Source organism: Cricetulus griseus, chromosome 6 (genome assembly GCF_003668045.3).
Source record: "Cricetulus griseus strain 17A/GY chromosome 6, alternate assembly CriGri-PICRH-1.0, whole genome shotgun sequence".
NCBI lineage: Eukaryota > Metazoa > Chordata > Mammalia > Rodentia > Cricetidae > Cricetulus > Cricetulus griseus.
In genome coordinates, this window is record NC_048599.1 from 115,189,938 (window position 1) to 115,210,327 (window position 20,390).

At 44.5% G+C, this 20,390-nt stretch overlaps 1 protein-coding gene across 11 annotated transcripts in view; it reads right to left on the reverse strand.

Moving 5' to 3' along the window:
* Tanc1 (tetratricopeptide repeat, ankyrin repeat and coiled-coil containing 1) overlaps positions 1-20,390 on the reverse strand; it is a 226,975-nt gene that overhangs the window by 153,528 nt on the left and 53,057 nt on the right. Inside the window, exon 1 of one of the 11 annotated variants that reach the window (XM_027420369.2) lies at positions 10,003-10,124. The exons of 7 other annotated variants lie outside the window; for them this stretch is intronic. The gene's annotated coding sequence lies outside the window, so the exon portion shown is untranslated. Of the gene's footprint in view, positions 1-6,704; positions 6,763-9,537; positions 9,645-10,002; positions 10,125-20,390 lie in introns of those variants that run through there. 3 more of the 11 variants (XM_027420372.2, XM_035446863.1, XM_035446864.1) reach the window with 3 other exon arrangements.

Genomic DNA, 20,390 nt, shown 5'->3' on the forward strand with positions numbered 1-20,390 from the left:
AGTAGAAGTTTGTTTTTCGAGACAGGGTTTCTCTGTGTAGCTTTGTAGACCAGGCTGGCATGGAACTCACAGAGATCTGCCTACCTCTGCCCCCTAAATGCTGGGATTAAAGGCATGTGCCACCACTGCCCAGCTAAGAGTGGAAGTTTTTAAGGCAATGATGATTAAAAATAATACTCTATGACTGGCAACATAGTACAAAAATCTATAACTTCTATGTGATAAAATCTTAAGAGTTTTGTTGCTGGCTTTCATGCCTGAAGCAAAGGCAAAAGACTGGTGAAATGATGTCCATTGATCCATCCACAAAAACTAATTTTTCCCTCATTATATAAAGACTCCAAAGCATACAGACCCAAAAGACTTTGCTAGTAGCTCAGGTACTTAAAAACAAACAGTAACTCAGCTTTATCGACTCATGGAACCAGTGAAATCCAGAAAATGAAACAGTACTCTGCCATGGGCACATAAAAATGGTTGGATGTCGCTCATCTGCACCACTGCAGGCAATCAAATGTCACATCCCATGACTAGTTTTCCAGTAGTCTGCAAAACTTCCATGTACCAAAATGCCCATCATCACTGGCCAAACACTAACTCATTTGCACACATGCAGCGTAAAATACGGGAGGAAGACCACCTTTCACATAGCAAGACAATATACAAAGTGTAAACACTGTAGTTCCTATGTGGGTCAAATGCCTTCAAGTGTTATTTTATATGCTCTGTTGGCTTTACTGTTTTCTATGTGTTTACTGTCTGGGGGGAGACAGGGATCTCCCTACAAACTCTGGAGAGTCTGAACTTTGGGTAGACCAGACTGGTCTTGACTTTGCAGCAATTTACCTGCCTCTGCCTCCTGAGCGCAGACATTACTGGAGTGCACCATCACACTGGCTTTGTCTCACTGATTCTACGAAGTGTTTATGGCCTGGCAACCACCGTCTTTAAGCTAACTACACTGAGCTTCCCAGGAAGGGTGTGACCAAGGCTCTCCTGCCCACTACTGCCTAGTATATAGCCAGGCCATTTCCCAGCTGCACACCCTAAATCAGGAGATCCCCGTGGAAAGATAACGATGACTCAGAGTCTAAAATTCATGGACTCACACTGGGCAACACTAATTTCTCATGTTCTCCAGTAACTGAGAAGGCTTTTGTTCGTGCGACTTGAACTACAGCAGCAGCTGCTGGAGCACCACGCTTTTCCTAGATTAATAAAATTACCTAAGTCTGGGCCCCAGTGTCTGCTATGGCTGCGGCCAAACTTTCCAGAAAAGATACAAGCCTTGAGCTATGCTAAAAATACTGGGTGATGGCTCTGAAGGAACTAGGCAGTCAAATCCAAGCCAACAGTAAAAACCACCCCAACTGAATCTGCATCACAGAATGATTTCTATGCATGTAGAGATATGAAACATTGTTGTTAGGGGTTCTGCAAAATATGAATGAAGCCTATGAATTTTCAGGCAGAGGCTAGGGCTGTAGCTCAGCTGGTAAAGTGCTTGCCAGGTATGCACAAAGCCCTGGGTTCAATCCCCTGCACTGGGAAGCAGTGTGGAGTGGCACAAGCCTGACCCCAGCCCTAGGGACATGAAGGTAAATCGTAAGTTTGAAGTTATCCTTGGCTATATAGAGAGTTTGAGACCAGCCAGAGCTACAAAAAAACAAAAACAAATCTATACAGTTCAATGATGTGGGATGTCCTTCTGTATGCTGCAAATATGTATTGCATTTATTGGTTGATGAATAAAGCTGTTTCAGCCAATAGTTAAGCAGAGTAAAGCTAGGCAGAAAATCCGGGGTAGGGGTGGGGCAACATGGAGGAGACACAATGCCAGGGCATCACCAGTAAGTCACAGACACATAGTGATACACAGATTATTAAAAATGGGTTAATGTATAAGAGAGAGAGCTAGCCAGTAATAAGCCTAAGCCATTGTCCAAACAATTATAAATATATATTAAGTCTCTGGGTAGTTATAAGCAGCTGTGGGAATCTAGTGGGCGGGGAGAGACCAGCCAAGTGGGACGGAACAAAACAAAGAAAAGTCTTCTGACTACAATTCAAGTTTTAAATGGAAAGTCATGTCCCACTCCACACACAAATGTGAGGTTTGGGTGGTTTTGTTTTTTTTTGTTTGTTTTCCTTTCTTTCTTGAAACTCACTGAAAGATTCAATGAACCCCTTAGTAAGTCTGCACTAAAACTTTTGATCACTGGATCAGTCACCACCTCTCTGAACATGTATGAGGCACATACCTCAGAAATAAGATAAGCATTGTGAGTGAGCAGTGTGACACCCCCCCAACACACACACACACACACACACACACACACACACACACACACACACACACACACACAAAATTCTCTTTGGGTGTAGAGGTCCTGATATCCAGAAGCCTATTTCCAAAATTAGAATGTTCTATACACATTTCCCATACACATAGGGCAAAGTTACTTCCTAAATATCAGTGTGTGGTCCACACGCCTTCCTTTAAGGAAGCCCAATTAGAGCCCAGTGGAAAAGACGACACATGTTTCTGGAATGACTTAGAATGAGGAACTGCCAAGGAGGTGGTTCTACGAAGATGCTGCACAGAAGTACTTGGGTTTCAGTCTCAGCAAAACATCTCTCCAGGACAGCAAAATATGTCTGCAGCGAAGCTGGGATTTGAGTAATCTGTTAAATAGCCAAACCTTGGTGCACTAAAACTTTCCAAACCAAGTCCTTTCTGCCTGCTCACCTGCATTAGGAAGCTCACAATTCAAGGTTTTGGTAACTCTCCGAAAAGCAGGAAATCCCATTCCTCTCCTGTTAAGTTCCCTAACAGACCTTCTGGTAACCATCTCCCCAATATACTATAAAGCTGGTAGATGCATGATTCCAGGGACTGGCAATGGGCTCGGAAACAGTGGCTGTAGAAGCATCCTCAGCCAGAAGCATCAGTCCTCCCCAGAGCTGTAGTTAATTGCCAGATAAACAGGGAAGTGGAGACAATCTCAGCAGCCTGCTCCAAATCACACCTTTGCTCTTCCTCCTCATGCTTCTCTTCAGGGGGATAAGTCACCTACTAGAACTCTGCCTTGCACCACAAGGCCTTAGATCAAAAGATAATGGCATGCCCATGAAGTCCCTAGTACTGCAAAAGGAGGACAAAGACAGCATCCTTGTGAACCCCTGGTGGCGCTCCTATAACCCTGTCAGTATAAACCTGGGTCCCTGAAACCCATTTACCTGCATAGGTGAATGCCATAACCCCACAAGCAGTCTCTACCAGCCCGGCCCCGGCTGCTCTCTCTTCTTTGTCCCTTTACTGAAACCACTTTGACTTCTGCCTCCGGACAGACAGCTCACACATCCATTACTCCACTGTTCCGTTAGCACTGCAACCACAGTCCGTGACTGCACCAACCCTGGCAATGGCAACACTGCATGTCCCAAACTAGACCCTCCCTCTCTCCCCATACCTCCAGGTGCATCCCTGGGATCCAGGTTCCCTCTCTGAGTTCCATGTTGTTTTGTCCCCCAGGCTCAAAGCCTCCATGTTTTCATGGCCACCTCTGCTAAGCAATCGGGACCACTGCTCCTCAGTTCTAGTTCCTCCTCACTCATCCCACCTCTCTCTAGAGGTCCTCCCTTTCCCCCAAAGCCTCCAGGCTGATTTGGCTAGCTCCATTGGTAGTGTGTGCTGCGTCAGAATCACCTGAAGGTGTATGACTGAGGCAGACTGCTGGGACCCAACACAGGAATGTCTGCTTCCTGTGTCTGGGAAGCAGCTGAGTTTCCAACTCTAATGATCCTAAGATGAACACAATGCTGAGATTTTCCCGGTCCTCTGAGGACCACTGCCACAGAAACCCCCTTCACTGTCACTTAAATCTGAAATTTTAACTTTCTAATAACTAAGTTGTCTCTTACCAGGGCCTACCGAAAACATCAGTCACATGTTGTCAAAACTACCGGTCAAATAATATAGCATCACACCAAAATTTTTAGGGCAATTTTTGTAGAGCACAGACTTTAAAAGTTAATGTCAAAATCCCACAGTAACAAGCTGGGACCCTCTTCTTAGCCAACCATTTTTACCAAAGTGTAATGGGAAAATGAGGGGGAAAAGATTATGTCCTCGGGAAAAATGGGAGAGTGGAAGCAAGCTAACAGTACACAAAGCAGGGTTCACTTTGGTACACTACAAATATGTCCAAATCTGTTCTCCTGAGATCATTAGAACAGAAGAAGAAACTTGAGAGGATTTTGCTCGAATGTGCCTATCTATACCAGGCAATCCCAAGTCTGTAGATCATACCTTATTCTACTCTAAGAACAGTTTTTCTATTTACTAAAAACAGAAACTAACTCTGTGTATACTGTCTTTATTAACAAGGTCTTTAAGTCTTCCCTGCCTTTATTGCCTACACATGACTGATCCAATCACCACATGACTGCTCCATTCATTGTGAACAACCTGGGAGGGTTCATGTCTTCACAGACAGCCATTATAAGGCTACAGTACTTGTTGGCCAACTGTCGGCTCCCACCAACTGCCCCTGGGATTCATGGTACTTTCCCTTGAGCCATTTAATTCTCATGAAAATCCTGTTAGGAAAGAAAGCTCGGTCCCACTATCCTTGTCTCAGGGCACCTGGTTAATATACAACTATGAGAAGGCCAAGGCTGGAATCTAGAGGAGGCCATAGGTAACACAGACCACCACCATCTTCCTAAAGTCATGTCTTTATCTGTTTTGAGTTGCTATGACAAAATAATATATAAAGGAAAAAAGTGTATTAAGTTCAGAGTTCAGAGAGCTGGAAGGCCACAATTGTGTGGCAGTATCCAGGGAGACAGCAGAAGGACAAGGTGACAAGTGTCCAATTTGTGGAGCAGGACTTGTTTCTAAGCTCTGCACTGACCACTATTTACAATCCAGTCATTGAAGTTCCTCCCACATGTCAACACTGTTACATGGGGACCAAGTTTCAACACCCAACTGGAAGAGGACAAACTACATCCAAGCCATCCCAACTTTGGAAGAAAAGAAGATGTATCTTGACAGAAGAAAACACGAGTGACACCTAGTTGCGAACTTAAATTCAATTTACCTGACAGAAGTCTAAAGCAACACTGTCATTATGAGAACAAGGCAAGCCAGAGTGGGTAGAGGCTTTGGAGTTTGAGAGAGGGTGACCCAGAGGTTCAAATCCCAACTCCAATACACTTTTCCTTGCTCTGTGATGCTGTGTCTATATTGAGTTTCTCTGAACCCTAAATTTCTCTTATAATATATACCCCATCAAGTCATGAAAATTAGAATACTATCTGACAAGTGCCTGGGATAACTGTCCAGTTAAAAAATATGACTAGAAATGTTCTCAACTGGCTCCTTCCAACCTAAGTACCTGTTCTAAAGCTTGGAATAGCTTGAAGGGTTTTCAAATCCTTTTCAGAAAGGGGTGTGCTGTACATACTTGTCATTTCAGTACATAGAAGGCTAAAGCAGGAGGACTGCCTTGAGTTTGAGGCAAGCCTGAGCCACATAATAACCATCAGGTAAGCCTGAGCTACAGATCAAGACACTACCCTCCCAAAAAACATAAATAAAATCACCCTTTTCATTATTTACAATATTAAAAACAGTTTAATTACAATATTAAACAACCAAGGGGTTGACTAAGGGAGGAAGAAGAGGAGTCACAGATTTCTGGTTTTAGTGACAGACTCACCATACAGCCCACGACAAAAATGGAAAAAACTGAGAGATGCACTGGGGTGAGGGCTTTGGAGTGGGGCAGGAAGCAAGAGATAATTAGGGAGGAAATGAGTTAAGTTTAGACATCCTGAGTTAAAAGTACCCATGAGTCATCCAAGGAGAAAGGTCCAAAAGATGGAGATGAGGATGAACTCAGAGAGAGATGGGGTTTGGGGAGATTAACTTGTAGGTGGTGGCAAACATGGATGGGGCTGAACAGAATAAATGAGAACCTCTAAGGAAGAGCCTGACCTAGGGGACATGAGCACGGAAGGGCCGGCAGAGGAGGAAGGACAGTCACTGATGTGCAAAGGAGGCCAGAGAAGGTTCTCAGGAGAGGTGGTCAGGAGTATGCTCGCTACAGGGTAGTCCTGCCAAGGGCTACAAAGTGACCACAGAGGTCTCCCATCAGAAGCCACAAGTGACCTCAACAAGAGCAGCTTCTGTTGAGGCAATGAAAACCAAATGACAAGCCATCTGTGAGGTCCCTCCTAAGCCATGAAATTCTCTAACTTCAAAACTGGAGCTCACCATGCCTCAAAACCAAAACTTTAGTAAGACCTTAAATGTTAATGGGCTGCAACATTTTCTTTCAGATAAAAGGAATTTGCAAAAGAGTTTAAAACATAAAATAGTTAAAAACATTAATAGGGTCAATGAGATGTGAGCAGAAAAAGGCACCAGCCACCAACCCTGACAACCTGGGCTTGATCACTGGGACCCATATGGTAAGAGAGAACCACCTCTCACAAGTTGTCCTCTGATCTCCATAGGTACTGTATGCATGCATTTAAGTGTGTGTGTGTGTGTGTGTGTGTGTGTGTGCGTGTGTGTGTGTGCGTGCGTGCGCTCGCGCGCGCGCGCACACACACACACACACACACACACACACACACACACACAATGTGATTTTAAAAAAAAGTCACATGATCTGTTAGTGAACTCTTACCTACTTCCTGAAGCTCATCCGTGAGAAAAAACTCTGCTAATTCTCTGGCACACAAAACCTGAGGAGGAAAAACTGATAATTCACTAAATACATTTCCAGCCCAGTAAATCTTTTAAGGGAAGCACACCTCAATCACTGTGACCCTGAGGAATGTGTGACTGCAATGTGAGCCTCCATTTCAATATGCAAATCTCTGGGAGAGTTCCACCCAAGCAGATTTCCACCTGGACTTCTAAATAAGTCAAATGTGGGCTGAATTTAGCAAATTACTCTTAGGTGTTATTTTTCTCATTCTACATATAGTTAAAAATTGTAGAAAACGTTGTTGCTGTGCAATTTTAGGTTGAGGTTGTGAAATGGTTCAGTCGTATATGGCAGAAGGGAATGTTGGTTTGGCAGTACAAAGTGGTTAAACTAGTTAGTGAGGTTCAAAAATAATACCCTCAAACATCTGCTCAGGGTAAGAAGGCGTTTTTTTCCGTTTTCAAGTGAACACCTCTACAAGTAGTTTTCAAAATGTTAAAATATCTCAAATATTAATGTAGCAAAGGGAGGGTTTGACCATTTGAAAATCCTGAGATGTTGCTGCTAGTGGTAGTGCATACCTTTAATCCCAACACTAATCCCAGCACTCGGGAGGCAGAGGCAGGCAGACAGATCTCAGTGAGTTCAAGGCCAGCCTGGCCTACAGAGCCAGGGCTACACAGAGAACTGTCTCAAAAAAAAAAAAAAAAAAAAAAAAAAAAAAAAAAAAAAAAAAAAAAAAAGGAGGGAGGGGGGTTTAAAAACAAAAAAGTAGCAGTTAACTAACTCAGCATACCTGAGCTGAGTCCCAGAAGTCTCATTTTTCTCCTTCACCGGAGACTCTAATATGCACTCTCTACCCACACCACCTTTTGGCAAGACTCCCAAAATCAGGGGAGCATTGTAGCCACTGTTCTTGATGGATAAACATGGTGTGATAGAAAGGTAAGTGCAGGAAAGGAATCCCACTGACAAGCCACACAGGGAAGGTAACAGAGAGTACATCCCAGGGACATCTGAGGAACAGGTAGGTTGTGGAGCAACCTTAGCTTTGATCCTCCACCCCTCTGAAGAAGCATCACAGAGACACCTGGGCCAGTCTTTGGTGGATGTCCTGCGGAAGGATGCCTGCCCATGCCTGTGTGAGCATCTGAGCCTAACTGGAATACTCCAAGCTGTACTTATCCAACATCAGCCTTGGGACCCATTCCCAATCAGACCACTCTCCTTAAGGGAAAAGCAGGGCTGCTCCAAGCCTACTGCATGCTTTGCAATGGAGATAAGGGGCACAAGTAGAAAGGACAGCAAAGGGCTGGTGAGATGGTGCAAGGATTCAGACCTGAGCTCCATTCCAGAATTCACATGATGGGAAAACAACAACTTCTGCAACACACATGCGCGCACATGCACACACACACACACACACACACACACACACACACACACAGAGAGAGAGAGAGAGAGAGAGAGAGAGAGAGAGAGAGAGAGAGAGAGAGATGAATGTTTTGAAAAATGAGTATATGAAAGGGGCCTTCCTTTCCCTTTCTCTTTCTTCCCTTTTTTTTCATGTAGCTCAGGCTCACCCTACTATGTGGACAACAATGACTATGAAAGTTTTGATTTTTTTTTTTTTTAAGTAGGGTCTTACAACAGTGTAGCCCTAGCTGCCCTGAAACTCACTATGTAGACTATGCTGGCCTTGGATTCAGTGATCCCCCTGCCTCTGCCTCCTGAGTGCTGGGATTAAAGGTGTTTACCATTATGTCTGTTTATTATTTCAGTATCTGGGGACCAAGCCTAGGGCTTTGCACATGCTAGGCAAGCATTATATAAACTGAGCTACATCTCCAGCCATGAAATAGGTATTTAGACAGGAAAAATCACAGCACAGGTTTAATTTGTTCCCCTGAAATTCCTAAAACCACACACCTTTTCTCACTGAAACCCAGTGTGGGCAGAGACACTGGCAGACTGCAAAATGGGTGGGAGACGTACCAACTTCAACTGATGACCCCAAAAAGCCAAGCTGTGAGTGGTGTTTGACGTAAGGAAGGCTGTAAACATTCTCTTATTTGTCTCCTGGGAGACAGAAGGCAGTTTGTAATTAAACTTGACAAAGTTTTCTTGGGGAACTAGGGACAGGAGACTGACAGAAGAAAAGAGACAGTCAATCTAACTTTATTAAAAATTCTGAAGCGAGACACAGTAGTGTGTGCCTGTAGTCCCTGATACTTTTACTCTGGAAGCTGGGGGCAGGGGTGTCACTTGAGTCTAAGTCTAGCCTAAACAACAATGGGGGACAGTTCTTCAAAATGTATGAATAGGGCCTAACTCAGCAGAGGGCTTGCCTAGCACACACAAAGCCCTGGGTTTGATCCCCAGCACTACACAAACCAGGTACAGAGACACATGCCAAAAGTAGAGACAGAAGCATCACGAGTTCAAGGTCATCCTGGGGTATAAATGGCCTAGTCTATAAATAATCTGAGACATTTTAATCAGTTGTGTGTAAACTGTAAGCCAACACTTTATAGCAATCAATGTATAGTAAATATTCTCAGTAGAAAAGTACCATACTAGATATATACAAAAAGAATCCAAAGAACTCTGAAATATGCATAAATCAATTAAAAAATGTTGAATCAAGGATATACTACCATTTCTACACTATTAACCAGGTGTTTTAATAGTAAGACACTGGCTTCTATAAAAAACAAACAAACAAACAAACAAATTATTATTATAAAGTTTGTTTTCCTAAGCAATCAAAATTTTCAGGATCTGTCTGCATCAGTGACACCCTGCTCACCTCACCTCACCCCAGGCTCCATCCACCTGCCTGCAACGGAGAGTGAGTGTCTCACGTCACTCAGGGATCCTGGAAAGTTCCTCTACAGAGGCTAACCGAAGAAGACTGGCAAGAAAGAACCAGGAAATGCAAGTCTGTCAGTACACTTACCCTATGGGACAAGCAACCCACACACCCTGAAAACAGCTCTGGGCTCACTGAGAACCTGAAAGCAGTGGAGATGGAGAAGAAGAGACAACCGCACTGAGGAACAGCAGAGGACTCTGCTACTTCCTCCTCCACTAGGTGCAAGCTGGCCTGGACATTACCATGAGGCCCGGGCCACCAGTCTCCAGCACCGCACCTCCACTAACTCAGGTTCTCTTCAGAGAGGTTTACAGCCCAGTCCACAGTGAAATGTTTTCAGGGTTTAAAGTAACCTTGGGGACCTGAGACCCTCTGGCCTCTCCTTCCCACAATTCTTACCTCAATCAAAAATCCCAGCTGTCTCCAAGATTCCCCGTTTCTGAGTGTACAGCTCAGCACCTTAGCTCTCCTGCTCTTCCTCCCTCTGAACAGCCTTTCTCCCACTAGATATATTAGTCATCCTGAATGCCTGCCCCACCCCCACAATGCTTCCTCTGTACCAAAGACAGCAGCCCCCACCAATCCGCCCTGGGTGTTAGCATTGGTGCCATTTGCTGGACTGTTGGTTTCTGTAGGGCTACTGCAACCTGCCATCACCCTCCTGCTTCTGTAAAAAGGATAGTCAGACATAGAGACAGACTCAATGCAGACTCCCTCGATGGATTCCAGAGGTCTCCCATGACTGACCCAGCCTATTTCCTGGTTGTTACACCTGTACAAGAAAAGTGTTATTCCCGAGGGTGCTTTTCACACTCACAAACACTGACAACTAGGCTCTGGCCCAAGTCGGTACCCTCACAGCCATGATGCCAATAAGGACAGAATTGTGAGTAGTCACAATGGGGCCAACAAAATTGCCTTGGCAGGACACAGGGTACTAATAGGTTTATGCATGCAGAGGCTGAGTGGAGGCCTTTCCTCCTCTTTAAATTGGTTTAATGAGGAGCTAGAAGTCATGCCCCGCCTCCATACCCACCAGGACTTCAAAGATGAGAACAGAGCACTGGAGGTGTTCTCTGGGAGGAAAGCAGGTACTGAGCTGGGGAAGGTCCAGTCTCCGCCCACTTCGGAATCAACTGGGACCTCATTGGTGCAAACACAAGGGAGGGAACAGAACCCTCTAGGGGACAGGTGGTCAGTCACTCCCTTACCAAATATTTAATGTTGCCTCAACAAGACATGCCTCCACTCATGCTCTTGTTAAGCAAATGTCAGGGTTTCTGGGCACCCCAGCTGCTCTACAGCAGGCAAGGGTCTCATCCACTGCAGGACAGCACCACCTGGTGAACAACAGCCTGTATGTCCAGGTGGCCTAGTGTGTGCTCCTCCCCCATTACCTGTCCCTTTCAGAGGATCAGACAGACCTGAGTCTTCTATCAGACACTGCAAGCACTTCTGTCAGTCCTTCCTCAGAGCACACCTCCACAGAAAAGGCACACCTCTCGTGTGTGCCATCCACAATTGGCCAACAAGTATCAAAGGACATCCACGAGTCCCCACCAGGCCCTCTAACAGTGAGATCCCGGCCTGAGGCCCTCAGACCTGTACACCCTTCCAATCAGACCTGCAGCAGGTTATATACACAGCACACTTGTTCTCTGGCCTCTGCCCTACTATGAGCAACCCGCCTGTACCATTGCTTCTGGCAAGGCCAGGGAAAACATCCTTTCTGAATTTGAGACTACAACAAAGGCAGAGGTAGAAATTACAGAGGCCAGAGGGAAGGAGCTTCCTCGGAGGAGAGGGACCGCCCTTACAGCCTGTTTTTGTGGTGATGAGATCACAGAGGGCAGATTCTGTATCTGGTCCTACATGGGTCTTAAGGATCTCTGCTGTAATTACGGTAACGAAAAGGAGAGGCCGAGGAGACCAGAGGAACTCTGAGTGGTATTTGAGAAGTTACTTATTACTACAGTCAGACTGCCTGCTGTACTGAAACAAAAACTATGCCTTGGGAATTTTGTCCCTCAAAACCAACTTTAGATCAGGAAAAAAAAAAGCAGGAACATTTTACTAATCTGCTTCAAACCCCCTCCATTCAAAAATGTTTTCAGTACACAGAACAATATTCATACCCAATAACAGCTTTAAAAATAAGTGTTATATCATATAATATTCCTATATAAAATACACAGTTTGATAAAATGCATCAGTGTTAATGGAATTTTTATGAAACTTGAAACTCAAGTCTATAGAGAGTGTTCTCAACCTGTGAGTCACAACCCCCTTGGGAGTTTGCATATGAGGTATTTATATCCTGATTTATAACAATAGCAAAATTACAGTTACAAAGTAGCAATGAAAATAACTGTATTAAAGAGCTGCCATGTTAGGAAGGTTGAGAACCACTGCTACGGAGACTGAGGACCCCAGCCACCTTTTACTAATATTTAATTTTCAGATCTAATTTCAAAGTGACTTACATTTTTTCTTGTTTTGTTTTTGCTTTGGCTTTTCAAGCCTGTGTTCCTATATATCCCTGGCTGGCCTGAAATGCACCATGTAGACCATCACACTAGCCTCAAACAGTGACCATCTGCCTCTGTCTCTCAAGTGCTTGGATTATAATCACAATCCACCATACCCAGAATTCCAACTAACTTCTAAAAACTAAAGGCTAGCCTGGGGGTACATGCTTGAAACCCAGCACTCAGGAGACTGAGGAAAGGAAAATCACATGTTCAAGACCTGCCTGGACCATGCACAGTAAGTGCAAAGCTAGCTGGGAAACATGTCAAGACCCTATCTCCAAATAAAACATAAAAACTGAGCTGGTGAGTTTGCTCTGTGGTCAAAAGGGCTTGCTGCATATTCTGGAAACCTGAGCTTGAACCTTGGAAGACACACATGGAAAGATTAGACTCTACTAAGCTTTCTCTGACTTCCAAGCTCATACTGTGGTATACCCCAATCCTCCACAATAGTAAATATTTTTTTTTCTTTAAGTATAAAATGGGCTGGGGATACAGCTCAATGGCAGATTGCCTGCTTAACATGTATAAGGGAGGCTGCAGGTTCAAGCTCCAGTATACAAGACATAATGCTTTCGAGAAGAATCACTAGGATTTATCCATTGCCCTCCACTCTCGTTCAAAGCTGAATAGACTTCAAAGTTGTTTATTCAATAGATGTAGTCATCCAATGCCCTCCCCCTTTTCTTTTTTTCTCAAGTATTATCCTATGACTGTCCCCCTCAGACCATAAAACAAAAGGTACTGAATATGTACATGAACCGAAGCATGTCATCACTGGGCCCATGACATAGTCCTAGGTCTGTGTGGGGACTCTATAGCTCTGAATAACACTGACTAGAAGCCAGAGGCGCAGAGAGGTTCAACAACAGGACAGAGGCCAGAGTTCATGAACAGGTTCAAGCCACACTCAACTGCAACCAGGGAAACAGTACCCCAGACCTCCTAAAACAAATCAAGCAAGCCCTGGTTTCTGTTGTGACTTGAGTGATGGCACTTAATAGAAAGCAGGCTCAGCTAACAGCAGGACCAGGAGGAGACCTTTTGTGGGAATTCCTCTGGCATTTGGAGCTTAAGTGGCAAAAGGACTCTCTTTTTTTTTTTTTTTTTTTTCCTTGAATGGGACTTATTGTTTTGCCTATACTGGTCTCAGACTGATCTCACAGATCCTCCTGCCTCAGCCTACCATGTACCCAGGACTACTGGCAGGTGTCGCCAAGTCCAGGGGCAAAGGTCATTATTTTCCATTTCAAATCTTGCAAAACTTTCTTTTCCTTGAGACAGGCATCCAGCTAGCCCTACCTGGAGATGGCTTTCCATCCCTAACACCTATTTGGATTTCCTGGAGCATTTTCACCAGTCTGATGTTCAGAAGAATTAAAAGAGAATCTTTAGTTACAAATTTAACACTGGTGTACTTCAGCTTGACCTCCTCATAGGCAGACAGGAGTGCCAAGCACTACCCTTGACCAACTGCCAGAATGTTTACTTTGTCCTCTTTAGGGTGGGGCGGGGAAAACTCTCCCCTTAGAAAAGTTGAGAAAGCAAACAGACCTGAGAAAGAAGTGGATAAAGACAGAGTGGGTAACTTCAGGGGGAGATCACTGGGGTAGGTGCAAGGTGTGGCCTGAGGGGGAAGATTAGAATAGAGACAGAAGGGGCCACTGCTGTCTCTAAATTTGGTTGCTCTGGCAGGCAGGAGATAAGGGCTGATGGTAACAGTTCAGAGCTGTCTGCAGAGAACACTCCCACCCTAAGCTCTTTAAAAGGTGAGAAGTGACTACACTGATGGCTTCCTTCTAGAAGGGACAGGAAGGGATGGCCAGTCCAGCCACCACTCACTGTGCTCTCACAAGTAGACTCCTTTAGCTGCCCACCCTCCACCTGGCCCTGTCCTACTTGGATGCCTCTTTCCCGATGTCTGTTTCTCCCAGGGGAAACCTTTGCCACACACATCTTTTATTGGTGTTTCTTCCTTGCACCCAGAATGACCTGGCTATTCTCAGGCACCACCATAGCTCATCCTCATAGCTAGAATGCAAGTGTCTGCATTTCAGTCACAAATCCTTATCATTCCTCCTCTGAAATGAGCTGTGAAATCTCCCTCCTCACACCTACACCTTCCCAGTGATGGTTTCATGAACTCCTTCTCCTCCTCCTAGGTCTTCTGCTATCCCCACTGGTCTCCAGTGTAGAATGCATGGCCCTTCAAAGAGAAATGTCACTTGGGTCCCAGCCCTCTTGATTCCAAATTCCTGACTCACCCCGGATGCAAGGCTACTATTTCTAACTGCGGGTCTGAGGTCTGCTAATTCTATGCAGAAAGAACCATGATTTCCAGAATACTGGGCAGAAAAGGCCCGTGCCTCGGGTCTAAGTTGCTCTCTATCCACTCTTCTCATTATCTGGTAAAATGTTCCTTTTTTTTTTTTTCCCTATGATAAAATTGAATTGGGCACAGATGAGAAGATACTGATAAGACAACACTAGGAAAGCCTGACAGCTGAAAACCCCTCTTACCCAGAAGACACCAGGAGCCTAGCACACAGGAGTTTTCAGAGTTCCCAGAATCTAGGACTAAACTCACCAGAGTCCAGCCGAGGGCTCCCAACCTCCAGCCTACACCTCTTTCCAGATCTACCCTTCCAGCCAATTCACCTCCTTTAGAATACAACTCTCACAGAAGGGAGTGCATGGTTTCCCAAGCCACTGGCAATTAGGAGGGACTGCCAGATCAAGGCACAAGGACAGCGCTGAGAAGTTAAGAGTGAGAGAAGAAAATTTACAGTTTAGCGGTTCAATTCCCCAAATTGCCCAGGGCACCGAGACAACACATTACAAAACACATAATGAGGTGCTTGCAAAGATGATGCTAGACACTAAAAAGGAAGATGCAGCCAAACTCTGTCCTTTAAGACCCAAGTAGTCTTTAAAAAAAAAAAAGAGGATGGGGGGTCTGCAGCAGTCCGCAACCATCTGCAGTGTTCTGTCATCTGGAGCCTCCAGGGTGACCTAAGCACTGACAGTCCTTCCCAAAGTTGGGCTGCACCACTCAGCACTGCCATTTGGATGTGGAATTTCCTCTGGCTCCACTCATAGCCATCACTCCCTTACCTACCTCTTTTATGGCAGTTTTGAGTAAAGCTCCTCACAGGGTTACAGACTTTGGTTTGCTAAGCACAGGGCTACAGTTTGGGGTGGAAGCCATGCCCTTCCTCCTTCTGGATTACACTACAGCCAATGGCTCCATCAGCTCAATCTGTCCTGGAATCAGTCCTGGGGCCTTAGGATCCTGGGGAAGGCAGCCTTTAAATGAGTAAAGATATTTACAGTCTGTAAAGATATTTCTCCTGCTTTGAGGTTAATAATAAAATGGGTTGACATACTAGGGTTTTGTGATCAGTAAGCCAAGTGGCAACTACCAGTATGGAACCTGTATCGAATACACAGAGTCAAACAATAAACTCAGCATTGTTGCATAAGGGCAAGGGTGGGTTTACTCTTGCTCTAAAAGAATAGCTCTGGCCATTGCTCTAAAAGAATAGCTCTGGCCATTCATTACCTATTCAGAGTGGACCTAGTGTGTGACATTCAAAAGCACCAAGTTGTTTTAGATGTAATGAAGAAACTACTGCAATATGCTTAACCTGGTATCTCTGTAAGATGAGTCTGAATACTTGCAAACTGCAAGTTACAGTACACACTATAGTACTGGGTCTTGGAAGTTGAGGAGAAGGAGGATCCTGAGCTCTGGGCCAGCCTGGGCTGCTAAGATCCTACCTCAAAATGAGAAATTAAATCCGCGTCTACTTCTACATTTGAAAAATAATTATCAGTATTGTTTCAAACTTATTATCCTTACACTCTAAAACCCAGGCATTTACAAGACAAGCCAGAATGACCGCCCAGGACACTGACAACCACTCAGCTGAGGTCCAGGCAGCAGGGACTTCCAGGCTTGGTCTGCTGTTTTCAGTGTCTACAGCCCTTCCTTTCCTCAGCCAAGCCTCTTTAACTCATCCCTTCCTGGCTCGATCCGGTGAGAATTTCTACACTAGATTTAAATGGCCCCTGGCCAGTCACTAGCAGCACAGCAAGTCCTGACTGTGTCAGCTTCTAGTCTGCAATGCACAGGCCTAAATCACCCTTTACCTAAGTTCTGATAAGGAGCCTAGGACTCTCCCCAGATAACCTATTAAGTCCCCAGGGGCCAAGGCACTACCTTGCTCTTAGCTTTTGTCTAGGTAGGACATGAGTAGTCACTCTGAATCCACATGGCCAGAGTCGGTCAGGGGACATAGGGTGTGTCAACTAACCCACTCCCACAGACAGGGCGCTCAGGACCCTATCCAGGCCATTCATCCTGAAGACCCCTGTCCTTCTCTTCTGGAACAAGGACTTCCTCTCAGCTGCAGACAGGCCTGCTGTCCCCACCCCTGGGCAGGGCATTCCAGGCCCAATGCTTGGCACTGATTAGGAAATGACTCATCACAAAGTGCCGAGGGGCCTCTGGCTATGGTACAAGTAAGTCATAAGATCTGGATCTGGCTATCCAAAGGGTGGGAAAAAAAGAAAGAGACAGACAGACGGACGGAATTTAAAATCCCAGCAATAAAATGGTTGAAAAACACTTCCCTGTGCTGAGAATCCCAAGCTGTCCTTGGGTGAGCTGAAGCCACTGTACCGGAGCCCACTAGCTCTAAGGCAAAAACTGAAAACTCAGAAAACAGAACTACAGCTGTGGAGGCTAAGGAGGCCATAGGGGGCTTCCCACAGACAGTTTCAAAAGTAACAGTTACTGGCCATGGGTAGCTGAGGCAGCAGAATTCCTACAAGTTTCAGACCAGTCTAGGCTAGAGATTGACAACCTCTATCAAAAACAAAACCAAACTAGAAAGAAAACAAAAGAGCAAATGTTACTTAAATTGCAATATCAAACTTATCACATAGTGGTTAACACCTATAATTGCAGCCTGGGGAGGCTGAGGCAGGAGTTTTGCCCTGAATTCAAGGCTAAGCTTGAGTTAGAGTGTGACCTTTCCTCCATGTGTACCCCCCCCAAAAAAAGAAACTAAGTAGACCATTCTTTCCTAGGCAATGATGCTGCCATCCAAATCCATATGGGTAAAGCTAACTATATGTATACACTTATCAACATTCCAGAAATTCTGACTTTCAAAGCTAGCCTGCTGCATGCACTGTCTTACCCTTGAGAACTAATGAAAAATAGTCACTGCTACATCCTGGGCAGAGTTTATTTTGTAATCTCTATTTCCAATGCAGTCCAAGGGTTTTCTGCTTTCTATTTGGACCTTTCCTCACTTGGTTTTATAAATTTGATCTTGTTAAAAATCCAGAAAGCCCAACCTTGCAATTTTTTTCACTCCTGGGAAGAAAGTATACAGTCAATGTCAACAATTGCAATGTCAAAAGCAATGTCAACACTTCCTCAATGACACAGCTGCTGCCAGAGACCAGGGGAGAGAAGGATTTTCTGTACTACCAGATTCTCTCCCAAATAACTCTGAAGGTTATTGGTCAAAAATAATAAGCCCCGATTTCAGCAAGACAGACAACCACCCTATGATAAAGCAGAGTGAGTACACACAAACTACTAGCAAAGAGACTGATAATGTCTCTAGGCAGAAGAGAACCTCCATCCTCCCCCCCCCATGGTAAACCATGAGTAAGGGCACAGTGAAGCCACTTCAAACCTAGGGAGGGAGGGAGGGAAGGCGGGCCAGAATATTCAGCAATCCTCTTTCTGAGTATCAATCCAAACAAACAAAAATCAGAAACTCTTGATTACTGGTTTGTCCGTAGCTACTTTTCTTATACAACCCAGGTCCACCTGCCTAAGGCTGGCACCACCCACAGTGGACTGGGCGCTACCATATCAATCATTAGTCAAGAATGTACCCCCAGCTGGACAGTGGTAGCGCCTTTAATCCCAGCACTCGGGAGGCAGAGGCAGGTGGATCACTGTGAGTTCGGGACTAGCCTAGTCTACAAGAGCTAGTTCCAGGACAGCCTCCAAAGCCACAGGGAAACCTTGTCTCGAAAAACCAAAAAAAAAAAAAAAGAAAGAAAGAAAGAAAGAAAGAAAGACAGACAGACAGACAGACAGACAGACAGACAGAAAGAAAGAAAGAAAGAGAAAAAAGAAAAGAAAAAGAAAAAGAAAAAGAAAAAAAACAATGTACCCCCTAAGATATGCCCACAGGATGATCTGATGAAGGCAATTCCTCAGTTAAGGCTCCCTCTTCCCAGGTCATTCTAGTTTGTGTCAAGTTGACAAAAACTGACTAGCACAGCTATCTATGTACATCTAAATGAGGGCCCTAAACTGGCCCAAGCCAAGAAGGCAGGCAAGGAGACAGCTTTCAAAGGCTGGAGCTACAGTGTGATGGAGACCAACTCCATGCATGCTTCCAAATCATCAGTTGCTAAACACTGAAATCAAAATCACTGGGGCAAATCACTGGAACTGGTCAGCATGCAGGAGAACTGGGGAGTGGGGAGAGGCCTGGAGTGGGCACCTACACACTCCAAGTACTGCGCGATAAATAAGCAATATGGCAGCTACGGAATCACCCTCCACAGGAACCATTCTGATGGTAAACGATCTGAGGAATACCAGATAAACTGTAAAACACTTGTAAGGGGGAAAAAAAAACAGACAAATGTGCTAGTAAAATAAATACTTAAAATAAATATTCCTGAAAATTTACAGAATAAATGAACTCTTTAGGTAATGTGCTTTAGTTCGGATCTGAAATGTCCCAGTGGCCTGTGGGTAAAGGCTTGTTCTTCAAGATGGTGAAGATGGTGCTGTCAGAAGGGAGTGGAACCTTTCCAAGAAAGGCCATGCTAGGGAGAGGAGCTCTTTAGGTTTGTTTGTTTTTTAGGGCATTGGGTGCATGCCCATGAGGAGGACTGTGGGAGCCCAGCCTCTTTTTCAGCTTCCTGGCCAGAAGGGGAGCATTTCTGCTCCACCTCACATGCCTGCCGTGATGGGTTAACTCATCACAAGCCTACAGCTCATCTTGTCCTGGAACCTCCAAAACTGTAAGGCAAATAAGCCATTTGTGCGTTTAGGTTCATTATCCCAGGTATTTCATTATATTATAGTGATGGAAATCTGGACTGGGTAGCATATGAGCAGCAGGGACTCATTCTCATTTTACTGTGTGCCGAAAGCATGGGGATAGGAAAACTATATCAATTGGAAATGAATACTATTTATAAATAAAATCACATATGTGGGGCTGAAGAGATGGCTCAGAGGTTAAGAGCACTGGCTGCTCTCGCAGAGGACCTGAATTCAATTTCCAGCAACCACATGGTGGCTCACAACCATCTATGATAAAAATCTGGCACCCTTCTGGCATGAAAGTGTACATGCAAGCAGAATATTATATACATGATAAATAAATCTTTTTTAAAAATCACATATGTATAGGATTTGTTCTAAGCTGCCCGTGTATAGAAGGGGCAAAGATAAAGGTCAAAGATGACAACGTAGCAGTTACCCAGGATGTGTAAGTTTGTAGATCTAAACAGCATGAGTATATTATAACAATATAATATACACTGATAACTTTCAAGGGACAACCTCTTATGTATTCTTACCACAGATTATAGCCTGAGAAAAGCACTGCTAGGCAACTTCATCACTGTGTAAACACCAGAGTGGACCATAGTTGTTCAACAATGAGATGCTAAATGCAAGGTCTGGGAAGCTGCTGCACACCATTACAGGAAACTTCTTATAAGTAGAACATTACCTTTTTAATATTAAAAAGTTTTCTATAAAACGGTATGCTGTACATACACAGAGCCCCCATGAGCTTTTATTTTTCTACACTGGCATCACCACAAACATGAGTTGTGTTGTTCTACTTATCAGCTACTATGCATCGCTGAGCAAAAGGACTATTTTTCAGGACCATTATAGTCTTACAGGACCAAGGTGGTTATAAATCAGTTATAAATCAAATACGTTTACATAGAAGGTGACTCAGATCAAACTTCATGCTGCTCATGTTAAACAGACGAGGCAAAATAAATTACTTGAAACATCCATACATAAACTGTGTATAAGCTCAGCAAAATGTTGATGGCAGTGAATATTAAATGGATTTAGTTACATGCCTCATGAATTACAGATTTATGCTAATTACTGTGATGACTTTTTAAAACCTCTGGGTGCCCCACACACACATATTTGGTGTAAGTTTGCTACCCAAATCCTAG